The sequence below is a fragment of the Salvelinus alpinus genome, chromosome 13 (assembly GCF_045679555.1).
Source record: "Salvelinus alpinus chromosome 13, SLU_Salpinus.1, whole genome shotgun sequence".
In the NCBI taxonomy this organism is placed as follows: Eukaryota; Metazoa; Chordata; class Actinopteri; order Salmoniformes; family Salmonidae; genus Salvelinus; species Salvelinus alpinus.
This window is the reverse complement of record NC_092098.1, coordinates 42,620,029-42,633,166: the sequence shown is the minus strand read 5'-3', so window position 1 is coordinate 42,633,166 and position 13,138 is coordinate 42,620,029. Positions and strand designations below refer to the sequence as shown.

The 13,138-nt window shown below is 45.7% G+C and overlaps 1 protein-coding gene across 5 annotated transcripts in view; it reads left to right on the top strand.

Moving 5' to 3' along the window:
- LOC139537732 (protein Jade-1-like) overlaps positions 1–13,138 on the top strand; it is a 217,371-nt gene that overhangs the window by 172,496 nt on the left and 31,737 nt on the right. The gene's annotated exons all lie outside the window — the stretch shown is intronic.

The following is a 13,138-nucleotide window of genomic DNA, read 5'->3' as shown; positions in this document are numbered from 1 at the left end:
TTCATAGATGGCAGGTAGCCTAGTGGTTAGAGCGTTGGACTTGTAACCGAAAGGTTGCAAGATCGAATCCCCGAGCTGACAAGGTAAAAATCTGTTGTTCTGCCCCTGAACAAGGCAGTTAACCCACGGTTCCGAGGCCATCATTGAAAATAAGAATTTGTTCTTAACTGACTTGCCTAGTTAAATAAAGGTAAAATTTTAACAAATTAAACGCTGACTGAAGCCCCTCTGCGTTGTGGGACGGTTTCCCAGCAGGGTGCACATGCTATGTTTCTCTCTCTCTCTGTGTGTGTGTGTGTGTGTGTGTGTGTGTGTGTGTGTGTGTGTGTGTGTGTGTGTGTGTGTGTGTGTGTGTGTGTGTGTGTGTGTGTGTGTGTGTGTGTGTGTGTGTGTGTGTTAGTGCAGTTGTATATTTACTGAAAGTGTGCTTGTGTGTGAGCGTGCATCCATACATGTGAATACTTCCGCGTGTGTGTTGGTGTGTTTTCGGTGTCTACACACGAACTGGGATTAGAGATATTGAAGTTGTTGACTGTGAGGGATTTATTGGGTTTACTCAACCTGCCCACCAGGGAAACCACACACACACTTCCTTTCCCCTTGCGGTGGTAGGACTGGTTCTGTTAAGTGAGGACGGTTTGTCAGTTTGTTCTGTCAGGTTATGGGGTGTTTCTCATTTTGGTCTGTCAGGTTATGGGATGTTTCTCATTTTGTTCTGTCAGGTTATGGGATGTTTCTCATTTTGGTCTGTCAGTTTACATTTTACATTTACATTACATTTAAGTCATTTAGCAGACGCTCTTATCCAGAGCGACTTACAAGTTGGTGCATTCACCTTATGATGTCCAGTGGAACAACCACTTTACAATAGTGCATCTAACTCTAAGGGGGGGGGGGGGGGGGTTAGAAGGATTACTTTATCCTATCCTAGGTATTCCTTAAAGAGGTGGGGTTTCAGGTGTCTCCGGAAGGTGGTGATTGATTCCGCTGACCTGGCGTCGTGGGGGAGTTTGTTCCACCATTGGGGTGCCAGAGCAGCGAACAGTTTTGACTGGGCTGAGCGGGAGCTGTACTTCCTCAGAGGTAGGGAGGCGAGCAGGCCAGAGGTGGATGAACGCAGTGCCCTTGTTTGGGTGTAGGGCCTGATCAGAGCCTGAAGGTACGGAGGTGCCGTTCCCCTCACAGCTCCGTAGGCAAGCACCATGGTCTTGTAGCGGATGCGAGCTTCAACTGGAAGCCAGTGGAGAGAGCGGAGGAGCGGGGTGACGTGAGAGAACTTGGGAAGGTTGAACACCAGACGGGCTGCGGCGTTCTGGATGAGTTGTAGGGGTTTAATCGCACAGGCAGGGAGCCCAGCCAACAGCGAGTTGCAGTAGTCCAGACGGGAGATGACAAGTGCCTGGATTAGGACCTGCGCCGCTTCCTGTGTGAGGCAGGGTCGTACTCTGCGAATGCTGTAGAGCATGAACCTACAGGAACGGGTCACCGCCTTGATGTTGGTTGAGAACGACAGGGTGTTGTCCAGGATCACGCCAAGGTTCTTAGCGCTCTGGGAGGAGGACACAATGGAGTTGTCAACCGTGATGGCAAGATCATGGAACGGGCAGTCCTTCCCCGGGAGGAAGAGCAGCTCCGTCTTGCCGAGGTTCAGCTTGAGGTGGTGATCCGTCATCCACACTGATATGTCTGCCAGACATGCAGAGATGCGATTCGCCACCTGGTTATCAGAAGGGTGAAAGGAGAAGATTAATTGTGTGTCGTCTGCATAGCAATGATAGGAGAGACCATGTGAGGATATGACAGAGCCAAGTGACTTGGTGTATAGCGAGAATAGGAGAGGGCCTAGAACAGAGCCCTGGGGGACACCAGTGGTGAGATCACGTGGTGCGGAGACAGATTCTCGCCACGCCACCTGGTAGGAGCGACCTGTCAGGTAGGACGCAATCCAAGCGTGGGCCGCGCCGGAGATGCCCAACTCGGAGAGGGTGGAGAGGAGGATCTGATGGTTCACAGTATCAAAGGCAGCCGATAGGTCTAGAAGGATGAGAGCAGAGGAGAGAGAGTTAGCTTTAGCAGTGCGGAGCGCCTCCGTGACACAGAGAAGAGCAGTCTCAGTTGAATGACTAGTCTTGAAACCTGACTGATTTGGATCAAGAAGGTCATTCTGAGAGAGATAGCAGGAGAGCTGGCCAAGGACGGCACGTTTTGGAGAGAGAGAGAGTTTTGGAGAGAAAAGAAAGAAGGGATACTGGTCTGTAGTTGTTGACATCAGAGGGATCGAGTGTAGGTTTTTTCAGAAGGGGTGCAACTCTCGCTCTCTTGAAGGCGGAAGGGACGTAGCCAGCGGTCAAGGATGAGTTGATGAGCGAGGTGAGGTAGGGGAGAAGGTCTCCGGAAATGGTCTGGAGAAGAGAGGAGGGGATAGGGTCAAGCGGGCAGGTTGTTGGGCGGCCGGCCGTCACAAGACGCGAGATTTCATCTGGAGAGAGAGGGGAGAAAGAGGTCAAAGCACAGGGTAGGGCAGTGTGAGCAGAACCAGCGGTGTCGTTTGACTTAGCAAACGAGGATCGGATGTCGTCGACCTTCTTTTCAAAATGGTTGACGAAGTCATCCGCAGAGAGGGAGGAGGGGGAGGAGGATTCAGGAGGGAGGAGAAGGTGGCAAAGAGCTTCCTAGGGTTAGAGGCAGATGCTTGGAATTTAGAGTGGTAGAAAGTGGCTTTAGCAGCAGAGACAGAAGAGGAGAATGTAGAGAGGAGGGAGTGAAAGGATGCCAGGTCCGCAGGGAGGCGAGTTTTCCTCCATTTCCGCTCGGCTGCCCGGAGCCCTGTTCTGTGAGCTCGCAATGAGTCGTCGAGCCACGGAGCAGGAGGGGAGGACCGAGCCGGCCTGGAGGATAGGGGACATAGAGAGTCAAAGGATGCAGAAAGGGAGGAGAGGAGGGTTGAGGAGGCAGAATCAGGAGATAGGTTGGAGAAGGTTTGAGCAGAGGGAAGAGATGATAGGATGGAAGAGGAGAGAGTAGCGGGGGAGAGAGAGCGAAGGTTGGGACGGCGCGATACCATCCGAGTAGGGGCAGTGTGGGAAGTGTTGGATGAGAGCGAGAGGGAAAAGGATACAAGGTAGTTGTCGGAGACTTGGAGGGGAGTTGCAATGAGATTAGTGGAAGAACAGCATCTAGTAAAGATGAGGTCAAGCGTATTGCCTGCCTTGTGAGTAGGGGGGGAAGGTGAGAGGGTGAGGTCAAAAGAGGAGAGGAGTGGAAAGAAGGAGGCAGAGAGGAATGAGTCAAAGGTAGACGTGGGGAGGTTAAAGTCACCCAGAACTGTGAGAGGTGAGCCATCCTCAGGAAAGGAGCTTATCAAGGCGTCAAGCTCATTGATGAACTCTCCAAGGGAACCTGGGGGGGCGATAAATGATAAGGATGTTAAGCTTGAAAGGGCTGGTAACTGTGACAGCATGGAATTCAAAGGAGGCGATAGACAGATGGGTCAGGGGAGAAAGAGAGAATGTCCACTTGGGAGAGATGATGATCCCAGTGCCACCACCCCGCTGACCAGAAGCTCTCGGGGTGTGCGAGAACACGTGGGCAGACGAGGAGAGAGCAGTAGGAGTAGCAGTGTTATCTGTGGTAATCCATGTTTCCGTCAGTGCCAAGAAGTCGAGGGACTGGAGGGAAGCATAGGCTGAGATGAACTCTGCCTTGTTGGCCGCAGATCGGCAGTTCCAGAGGCTGCCGGAGACCTGGAACTCCACGTGGGTCGTGCGCGCTGGGACCACCAGGCAGCGGCCACGCGGTGTGAAGCGTTTGTATGGTCTGTGCAGAGAGGAGAGAAGAGGGATAGACAGACACATAGTTGACAGGCTACAGAAGAGGCTACGCTAATGCAAAGGAGATTGGAATGACAAGTGGACTACACGTCTCGAATGTTCAGAAAGTTAAACTTACGTTGCAAGAAATCTTATTGACTAAAATGATACAGTGCTGCTGAAGTAGGCTAGCTAGCAGTGGCTGCGTTGTTGACTTAGTTTGAAAGTGTAGCTGGCTAGGTAGCCTCGGTAACTGGCTAGGTAACCTCGACAATTACTCAAAACTACACAATTATCTTGACAGCAAAGACAACTATGTAGCTAGCTAACACTACACTAACCAAGTCGTTCCGTTGTAATGTAATAGTCTCTACAGTGCTGCTATTCGGTAGACGGTAGACGTTGGCTAACTGGCTAGCTGCTGGCTAGCTAGCAGTGTTTCCTACGTTAAGAGGGACGACAAATAGCTGGCTAGCTAACCTCGGTAAATTACGATAATACTCTAATCTACACAATTATCTTGGATACGAAGACAGCAAAGACAACTATGTAGCTAGCTAACACTACGCTAATCAAGTCGTTCCGTTGAATGTAATAGTTTCTACAGTGCTGCTATTCGGTAGACGTTGGCTAGCTGTTGGCTAGCTAGCAGTGTTTCCTACGTTAAGAGGGACGACAAATAGCTGGCTAGCTAACCTCGGTAATTTATGATAATCACTCTAAACTACACACTCTAAACTACACAATTATCTTGGATACGAAGACAGCAAAGACAACTATGTAGCTAGCTAACACTACACTAATCAAGTCGTTCCGTTGAATGTAATAGTTTCTACAGTGCTGCTATTCGGTAGACGGTGGACGTTGGCTAGCTGGCTAGCTGCTGGCTAGATAGCAGTGTTGACTACGTTAGGACGACGTTAGGACGACGAATTACGATAATTACGCTAAACTACACAATTATCTTTGATACAAAGACGGCTATGTAGCTAGCTAAGAAGAAATTGCTAAGATCAGACAAATCAAACCGTTGTACTATAATGAAATGTAATGAAAAGTTATACTACCTGCGGAGCGAAGTGCGAAAAGTTTATGGGATGTTTCTCATTTTGGTCTTATCACGTTATGGGATGTTTCTCATTTTGGTCTGTCAGGTTATGGGATGTTTCTCATTTTGGTCTGTCAGGTTATGGGATGTTTCTCATTTTGTTTTGTCAGGTTATGGGATGTTTCTCATTTTGGTCTGTCAGGTTATGGGATGTTTCTCATTTTGTTCTGCCAGGTTATGGGATGTTTCTATCATCAAAACCATTAGTCCTGCTAGTGGGGTAATAGAAGCCATTCTGGGTTCAGGTGGCTTCGGGAGACTAATTAACCAATAAGGCCTGGGGGGGTGTGTTATTGGCCAATATACCACGACTAAGACCTGTTCTTATGCACAACGCGAAGCGGCGTGCCTGGATACAGCCCTTGGTATATTGGCCATATAACACAAACCCCCAGGTGCCTTACTGCTATTATAAACTGGTTACCAACATAAATAGAACAGTAAACAAGTATTTTTGCATCATACCCGTGGTATATAGTCTGATTATACATAGCATCTAGGACCCAAACTACCAGGTTTATATTTATAATGACTTCTGAATGTTTTCCACACATGAGGATGTGAATGACCACCCAATGTAGTTTACAATAATGAAATCAAACATTGACTGCAATGTATCCTACTCAGTATTTGACTATGTATACTTTATGTAACTCTATTTAACTGCTGCGCAAAACATCTGGGTTCCAAATGGCACCCTATTTCCTATATAGTGCACTACTTTTGACTGCAGCCCTGCACTATATAAGGAATAGGGTGCCATGTGGTATGCAGACAGTATGTCCCCAAGGGTACAGCCAGTCAGTAAAACAATTGGAGTTGATCTACCCTCTAACATGAGAGAAATATCAAATCAAAATGTACTGGTCATGTACACAGTTTAGCAGATGTATTTTATTTAACCCTTATTTTTCCCGCTCAGCCCAGTCAAAACTGTTCGCTGCTCTGGCACCCCAATGGTGGAACAAACTCCCTCACGACGCCAGGTCAGCGGAGTCAATCACCACCTTCCGGAGACACCTGAAACCCCACCTCTTTAAGGAATACCTAGGAGAGGAGAAAGGAATCCTTCTAACCCCCCCCCCCCCCCCCCCCCCTTAAAAGAGTTAGATGCACCAATTTGTAAGTCGCTCTGGATAAGAGCGTCTGCTAAATGACTTAAATGTAAATTTAACTAGGCAAGTCAGTTAAGAACAAATTCTCATATACAATAATGGCCTACCAAAAGGCCTCCTGCAGTGACGTGGTCTAGGATTAAAAAATAAATATATATATATATATATATAGAGCAAAAGACACATCATGACAAGAGAGACACCACAACACTACATAAAGAGAGACCTAGATAACAACATAGCATGGCAGCAACACATGACAACACAGCATGGTAGCAACATAACATGACAACAAGATGGTAGCAACACAACATAGTAGCAGCACAAAACATGGTACAAACATTATTGGGTACAGACAACAGCACAAAGGGCAAGAAGGTAGCGACAACAATACATCACGCAAAGCAGCCACAACTGTCAGTAAGAGTGTCCATGATTGAGTCTTTGAATGAAGAGATTGAGATAAAACTGTCCAGTTTGAGTGTTTTCTGCAGCTCGTTCCAGTCGCTAGCTGCAGCGAACTGAAAAAAGGAGCAACCCAGGAATGTGTGTGCTTTGGGGATCTTTAACAGAATGTGACTGTCAGAACGGGTGTTTTATGTGGAGGGCTGCAGTAGGTATCTCAGATAAGGGGGAGTGAGGCCTAAGAGGGTTTGATAAATAAGCATCAACCAGTGGGTGTTGTGACGGGTATACAGTGATGACCAGTTTACAGAGGAGTATAGAGTGCAGTGATGTGTCCTATAAGGAGCATTGGTGGCATATCTGGCTCGCAGTCGGCGTTCCAATTCATTCCAAAGGTGTTCGATGTGGTTGAGGTCAGGACTCTGTGTAGGACAGTCAAGTTCTTTCACACCGATCTCGACAAACCATTTCTGTGTGGACCTCGCTTTGTGCACAGGGGCATTGTCATGCTGAAACAGGAAAGGGCCTTCCCCAAACTGTTTCCACAAAGTTGGAAGCACAGAATTGTCTAGAAAGTCATTATATGCTGCCGCATTAAGATTTCCCTTCACTGGAACTAAGGGAAACTTCCTCCACCAAACTTTACAGTTGGTACCATGCATTCAGGAAGGTAGCATTCTCCTGGCATCTGCCAAACCCAGATTCGTCCATCGGACTGCCAGATGGTGATTCATCTCTCTGTGCGTTTGCACTGCTCCAGAGTCCAATGACGGCGAGCTTTACACCAATCCAGCTGACGCTTGGCATTTCGCATGGTGATCTTAGGCTTGTGTGCGGCTGTTCGGCCATGGAAACCCATTTCATGAAGCTCCTGGCGAACAGTTCTTGTGCTGACGTTGCCTCCAGAGGCAGTTTGGAACTCGGTAGTGAGTGTTGCAACCGAGGACAGACTATTTCTACGCACTTTAGCACTCTGTGGTCCCGTTCTGTGAGCTTGTGTGATCTACCACTTCGTGGCTGAGCCGTTGTTTGAGTGTATTTTATTTTTACAGGGACAGTGCACATTAATCAACGTTTCAGTAAAGGTGCCGGTTTTAGCCAGCCGGCTAATTTTCAACCGCAGTCCTGGGCAGGTTATTAAAAACAATTACAATTTAAACAATCATTGAACAGTGAGCACACGCAGAGCAACATAGGACAAGCAAGACATAGCATACAGACAGAGCAACATAGGACAAGCAAGACGTAGCATACAGACAGAGCAACATAGAACAAAAAGCACTAAGACATCATTCGTAAAAGCAACAAAATGTTTCCACACCTCACAAGCTACAGACAACAGACAACATGGAAGCGGCAATACACAGCTAGGGATTATGTTCACAAATCTGATTGACCTTTAGCCATGTCTTCATGCATTTTGTGAAAGTGTGATATGTGGTGCAGTTATGTGTGTCTGATGGCAGTGTATTCCAGACATGGGAAGCTCTCACAGAGAAAGCGGATTTACTAAAGGTGCTTTTCCTTAAGGGAACTATACAGTCACCTCTCATGGCAGACCTTGTGGATCTGCTGCCATATGTTTGGGTTTTCTGTTTAACAAAAATACTGAGTGGAGGGGGAGCCAGGCCATTTAGGATCTTGAATACAAGACATGAGTCGGAGTATTGCACAAGATTTTCCCAACTCAGGAGCTCATGCTTTCTGAGGATGTAACACTGATGATGGCTATTGGGCTTCCTATCAAGCACTTTGAGAGCCTGTTTGTAGACAGACTGAATAGGTTTTAATGTTGTACAGCAAGCTTGGGCCCAACTAGTCAAGCAGTATGTTAAGTGGGGGAGTATCATAGATTTGAAGTACAGTTGCTCCTAGATGTTTCCACTTCACAATAACAGCATTTATGGTTGACCGGGGCAGCTCTAGCAGGGCAGAAATTTGACCAACTGACTTGTTGGAAAGGCCATTCTACTGCCAATGTTTGTCCAATTGGTAGTTACAGTCTTGTCCCATCGCTGCAACTCCCGTACGGACTCGGGAGAGGTGAAGGTCGAGAGCCGTGCGTCCTCCGAAACACAACCCAGCAAAGCCGCACTGCTTCTTGACACAATGCACGCTTAACCCGGAAGCCAGACGCACCAATGTGTTGGAGGAAACACAGTACACCTGGCGACCGTGTCAGCGTGCATTCGCCCGGGCCGCCACAGGAGTCGCTAGAGCGCGATGTGACAAGACATCCCTGCCGGGCAAACCTTCCCCTATCCGGGACAATGTCGCCTCATGGGTCTCCCGGTCGCAGCCGGCTGTGACACAGCCCGGCATCGAACCAGTATCTGTAGTAACGCAGCTAGCGTTAGACCGCTGCGCCACTCGGGAGGCCCTGTGTGCTTGATTTGATACACCTGTAAGCAACGGGTGTGGCTGAAATAGCCAAATCCACTCATTTGTATATATAGTGTATGTGTATGTCAAGAATCGAGTATATAAATAAATATACGGTGTGTATAACAATGTAACTACAATACAATGTACAGTTGTAGAAATATTAGCATGAGCTATGTCGAAAATACAGTTTTTAAATACACAGTATACAGTGCGTTCGGAAAGTATTCAGACCCCTTGACATTTTTACACATTTTGTTAAGTTACAGCCGTATTCTAAAATTAATTAAATCTTTTTTTCCCCTCATCAATCTACATACAATACCCCATAATGACAAAGGAAAAAAAGGTTTTTAGAATTTTTTTCAAATGTATAAAATAAAAATAATACTGATATACATTTACATAAATATTCAGACCCTTTACTCAGTACTTTGTCGAAGCACCTTTGGCAGCGATTACAGCCTCAAGTCTTAGGTATGACGCTATAAGCTTGGCACACCTGTATTTGGGGAGTTTCCCCCATTCTTCTCTGCAGATCCTCTCAAGCTCTGTCAGGTTGGATGGGGAGCGTCGCTGCACAGCTATTTTCAAGTCTGTCCAGAGATGTTCAATCGGGTTCAAGTCCGGCCTCTGGCTGGGCCACTCAAGGACATTCAGAGACTTGTCCCGAAGCCACTCCTGCGTAGTCTTGGCTGTGTGCTTAGGGTCATTGTCCTGTTGGAAGGTGAACCTTCGCCCCAGTCTGAGGTCCTAAGCGCACTGTCACAGGTTTTCATCAAGGATCTCTCTACTTTGCTCCATTCATTTCTCCCTCGATCCTGACTAGTCTCCCAGTCCCTGCCAGTGAAAAACATTCCCACAGCATGATGCTACCACCACCATGTTTCACCGTAGGGATGTTGGCAGGTTTCCTCCAGACGTGACGCTTGGCATTCATGCCAAAGACCGCAGTCTTGGTTTTATCAGACCAGAGAATCTTGTTTTGTTATGGTCTGAGATCTTCAGGTGTCTTTTGGCAAACTCCAAGCGAGCTGTCATGTGCCTTTTACTGAGGAGTGGCTTCCGTCTGGCCTCTCTACCATAAAGGCCTGCTTGGTGGAGTGCTGCAGAGATGGTTGTCTGGAAGGTTCTCCCATCTCCACAGAGGAACTCTAGAGCTCTGTCAGAGTGACCGTCGGCTTCTTGGTCACCTCCCTGACCAAGTCACTTCTCCCACGATTGCTCAGTTTGGCCGGACAGCCAGATCTAGGAAGAGTCTTGGTGGTTCCAAACTTCTTCCATTTAAGAACGATGGAGGCCACTGTGTACTTGGGGACCTTCAATCCTGCAGACATTTTTTGGTACCCTTCCCCAGATCTGTCCCTCGACACAATCCTGTCTCTGAGCTCTAATGTCTAAATACGTATGTAAATAAGATATTTCTGTTTTTTATTTTTAATAAATGTGCAAAGTATTCTCAACCTGTTTCACTTTGTCATTATGGGGTATTGTGTGTAGAGATTGATGAGGATTACATTTTTCCCCCAGCAATTTTAGAATAAGGCTGTAACGTAACAAAATTTGCAAAAAGTCAAGGGGTCTGAATACTTTCTGAATGCACTGTAGGATGAGCCATGATTTGAATGCAGTATATACACTGAGTAGTGATGCACCGATATGACATTTTTGGCCGATACCGATATCCAATATTTTCCTTACACCAATAACCGATATTTAAAATTTTAGAGGCCTTTTAAGCATTCTAGTACAGTTAAATAGTTAACACACACACATGGACGCAGCGGTCTAAGGCACTGCATCTCATTACAAGAGGCGTCACTACAGTCCCTGGTTCGAATCCAGGCTGTATCACATCCGGCCGTGATTGTGAGTCCCAAAGGGCGGCGCACAATTGGCCCAGCGTCGTCCGGGTTTGGCCAGGGTAGGCCGTCATTGTAAATAAGAAATTGTTCTTAACTGACTTGCCCAGGTAAATAAAGGTTACACACACACACCACACTGACCAAAAAGTAATTTTGTTGGCATTTACGTATGTCCCCATTACCAGTAAACATAATCAAAACCTATTTCTTTCACTTACTTGCTGTGCTGTTTTATTATTCATTTGTTCAGTTGTTTCATTCTCAACCAGGATTTCTATGGAACGCCGTTTGTGTCTTTGGATGTCAAAAAAGATACACGTCAAATAACACTAATTGTTGACCAATATGACTGCACGTCACATAATAATTTAACACGTTCATACATTTTTTACATAGTTATTACACATTGATTACATTATCACTCGTATTTCATATGTCAACGATTCATCGATACGTATGCTATGAGAGCTGGTAAAGTTGTCTCGCGCACCCATAGTGCTGGTCATTAAAAAAAGCTAGCTAGCTCATGGATGCAAACAATGTTCTTCCCCAAAAACATAGGAAAATCGACATTGTCTGTTTCAGTAGCTATCGTTAGCTAGCTAACTATATAGCTAGGTGTCATCATCTAAAATAACCCTAATTTATCAGACAGCTCTTATTTGATTAATGGTGGTCAACCCATCTATGTGAAGCTAGCCACAATAAGGATTAGCCACAATAGCGGACTTTCCGGTTAGCCTTCAAAATAAAAGTATGTCATTGACAGTGATGCAAATGAATACAGATAGTAGAATTATGCCATAATTGAATAAACGAGTTTGGAATGTTGTTATTTAAAATCAACAAAAGACAATAATTTGTTCATTTGACCTGTTGAAATCACACTGGATTTATTATACTTTAGAATTGCATTGGGAGCATACTTTTTTCACTGTGCAGCCTTACCTATGGATTGTTGATCAATGACATGGGGTATCAGACTACTCAGTGACACCCAGAGAACATTACCATCGTAGCTCTTATTGCGGGACTCTGAAACATCTGTGAATTGAGCCACATTTATTGTCAACCTATGTGTATTGAACACTATTCCAGAGGAAAAACAATACTGCGTGGATGTTTTGGAATCTGATAACTCTGACGAGGACGTTGGGAAAAGATATATTGGGTATTGAGTAGACTGTTACCCCATTTCATTGATCCACAATCCTTAGGTGAAGCTGTACAGTGCAATATGAATGACAATACACACAATAGGCTGACTGGGGAGGTGATTTCACACAGTAACAGTCCCGCGATAAGAGCTACAACGCTAATATTTGTGTTAATTCTTCACAGTTGTGTTCTGTGGGTGTCACTGAGTAGACTGATACCCCTTTTCATTGCTTCACATTCCAACCTGGTTTAACATTATCTAGTCTAAATATGGCATGATTCCACCAATTGTAACCTTCTGCATCCCTTTCAAAGAGGTACTTTTATTTTGGAGGCAAACCGCAAATTCCAATGTTGTGCCTAATCCTTATTGTGACTAGCTTCACAACACATAACCCGGTCAGGTCAAGCTTCACTAGCCAGGTGAAGCTAGCTGGCTTATAACGTTAGCTTTGGGCAACAGGGTTAAGTAGCTGGTTAGCTATTTATTTTCATGAACTGAAGTTCAATTTCAATAGGCGAACAACAACTGGCTACCTAGCTAATACTTACTCACAAAGATTCCTAAATCATTGCTAAGAATAGTGAAAATGACGGCAGTTTCTACTCGTCATTGTTTTCAGGCTGGTTGTATTGGTGCTGGCTAGGTACCAAGCTAAAGCTAGCTAGCTAGCTACCCCAGAAGTTTCAGTCGAACAAATAATGCTTTATTACCAAAGCGGTATTGTAAACACATCGTTCGTGGCCGGTGTTTGCTTGTTTGCAGACTTTTTTATACAGCTTTGACAGTGCTACTGATAGTAGTGGTGGCGCTTGGCTTACACAACATTCTATAATAGAACTGTGTTATTTGATGTCAATTTAAAAGCTTATTTAACTCGTCAAATAGTGTTATTGTCAAATAGTGTTATTTGACGTGTATCTTTTTGGACACGCAAAGACCCAAACGGCATTCCATAGTATGTTGTGAAGCTAATAGCAGTGACGCTATTACTGTGTGACTCCGGTAGGGCAACATCCTGACAATAGAGCACTTGGTAATGTTAGTGTATACCGGTGCTCGACCAGTAGCGAAAGCCAACATCACCCACGACATAGAACGGTTGATTGTCAAGGTTGAATTCCATTATCTTGAATTGCAACTCCACTTTGTCCCTGTACTGTTGTTTTTCTTCTTTGATTGACTTACGGAGGTCATAGCTGGTCTGTTTGTATACGCCCATGTTCCCAGTCACCTTGCCGTGGTTAAATGCGGTGGTTCATCCTTTCAGTTTTGCGTGAATGCTGCCATCTATC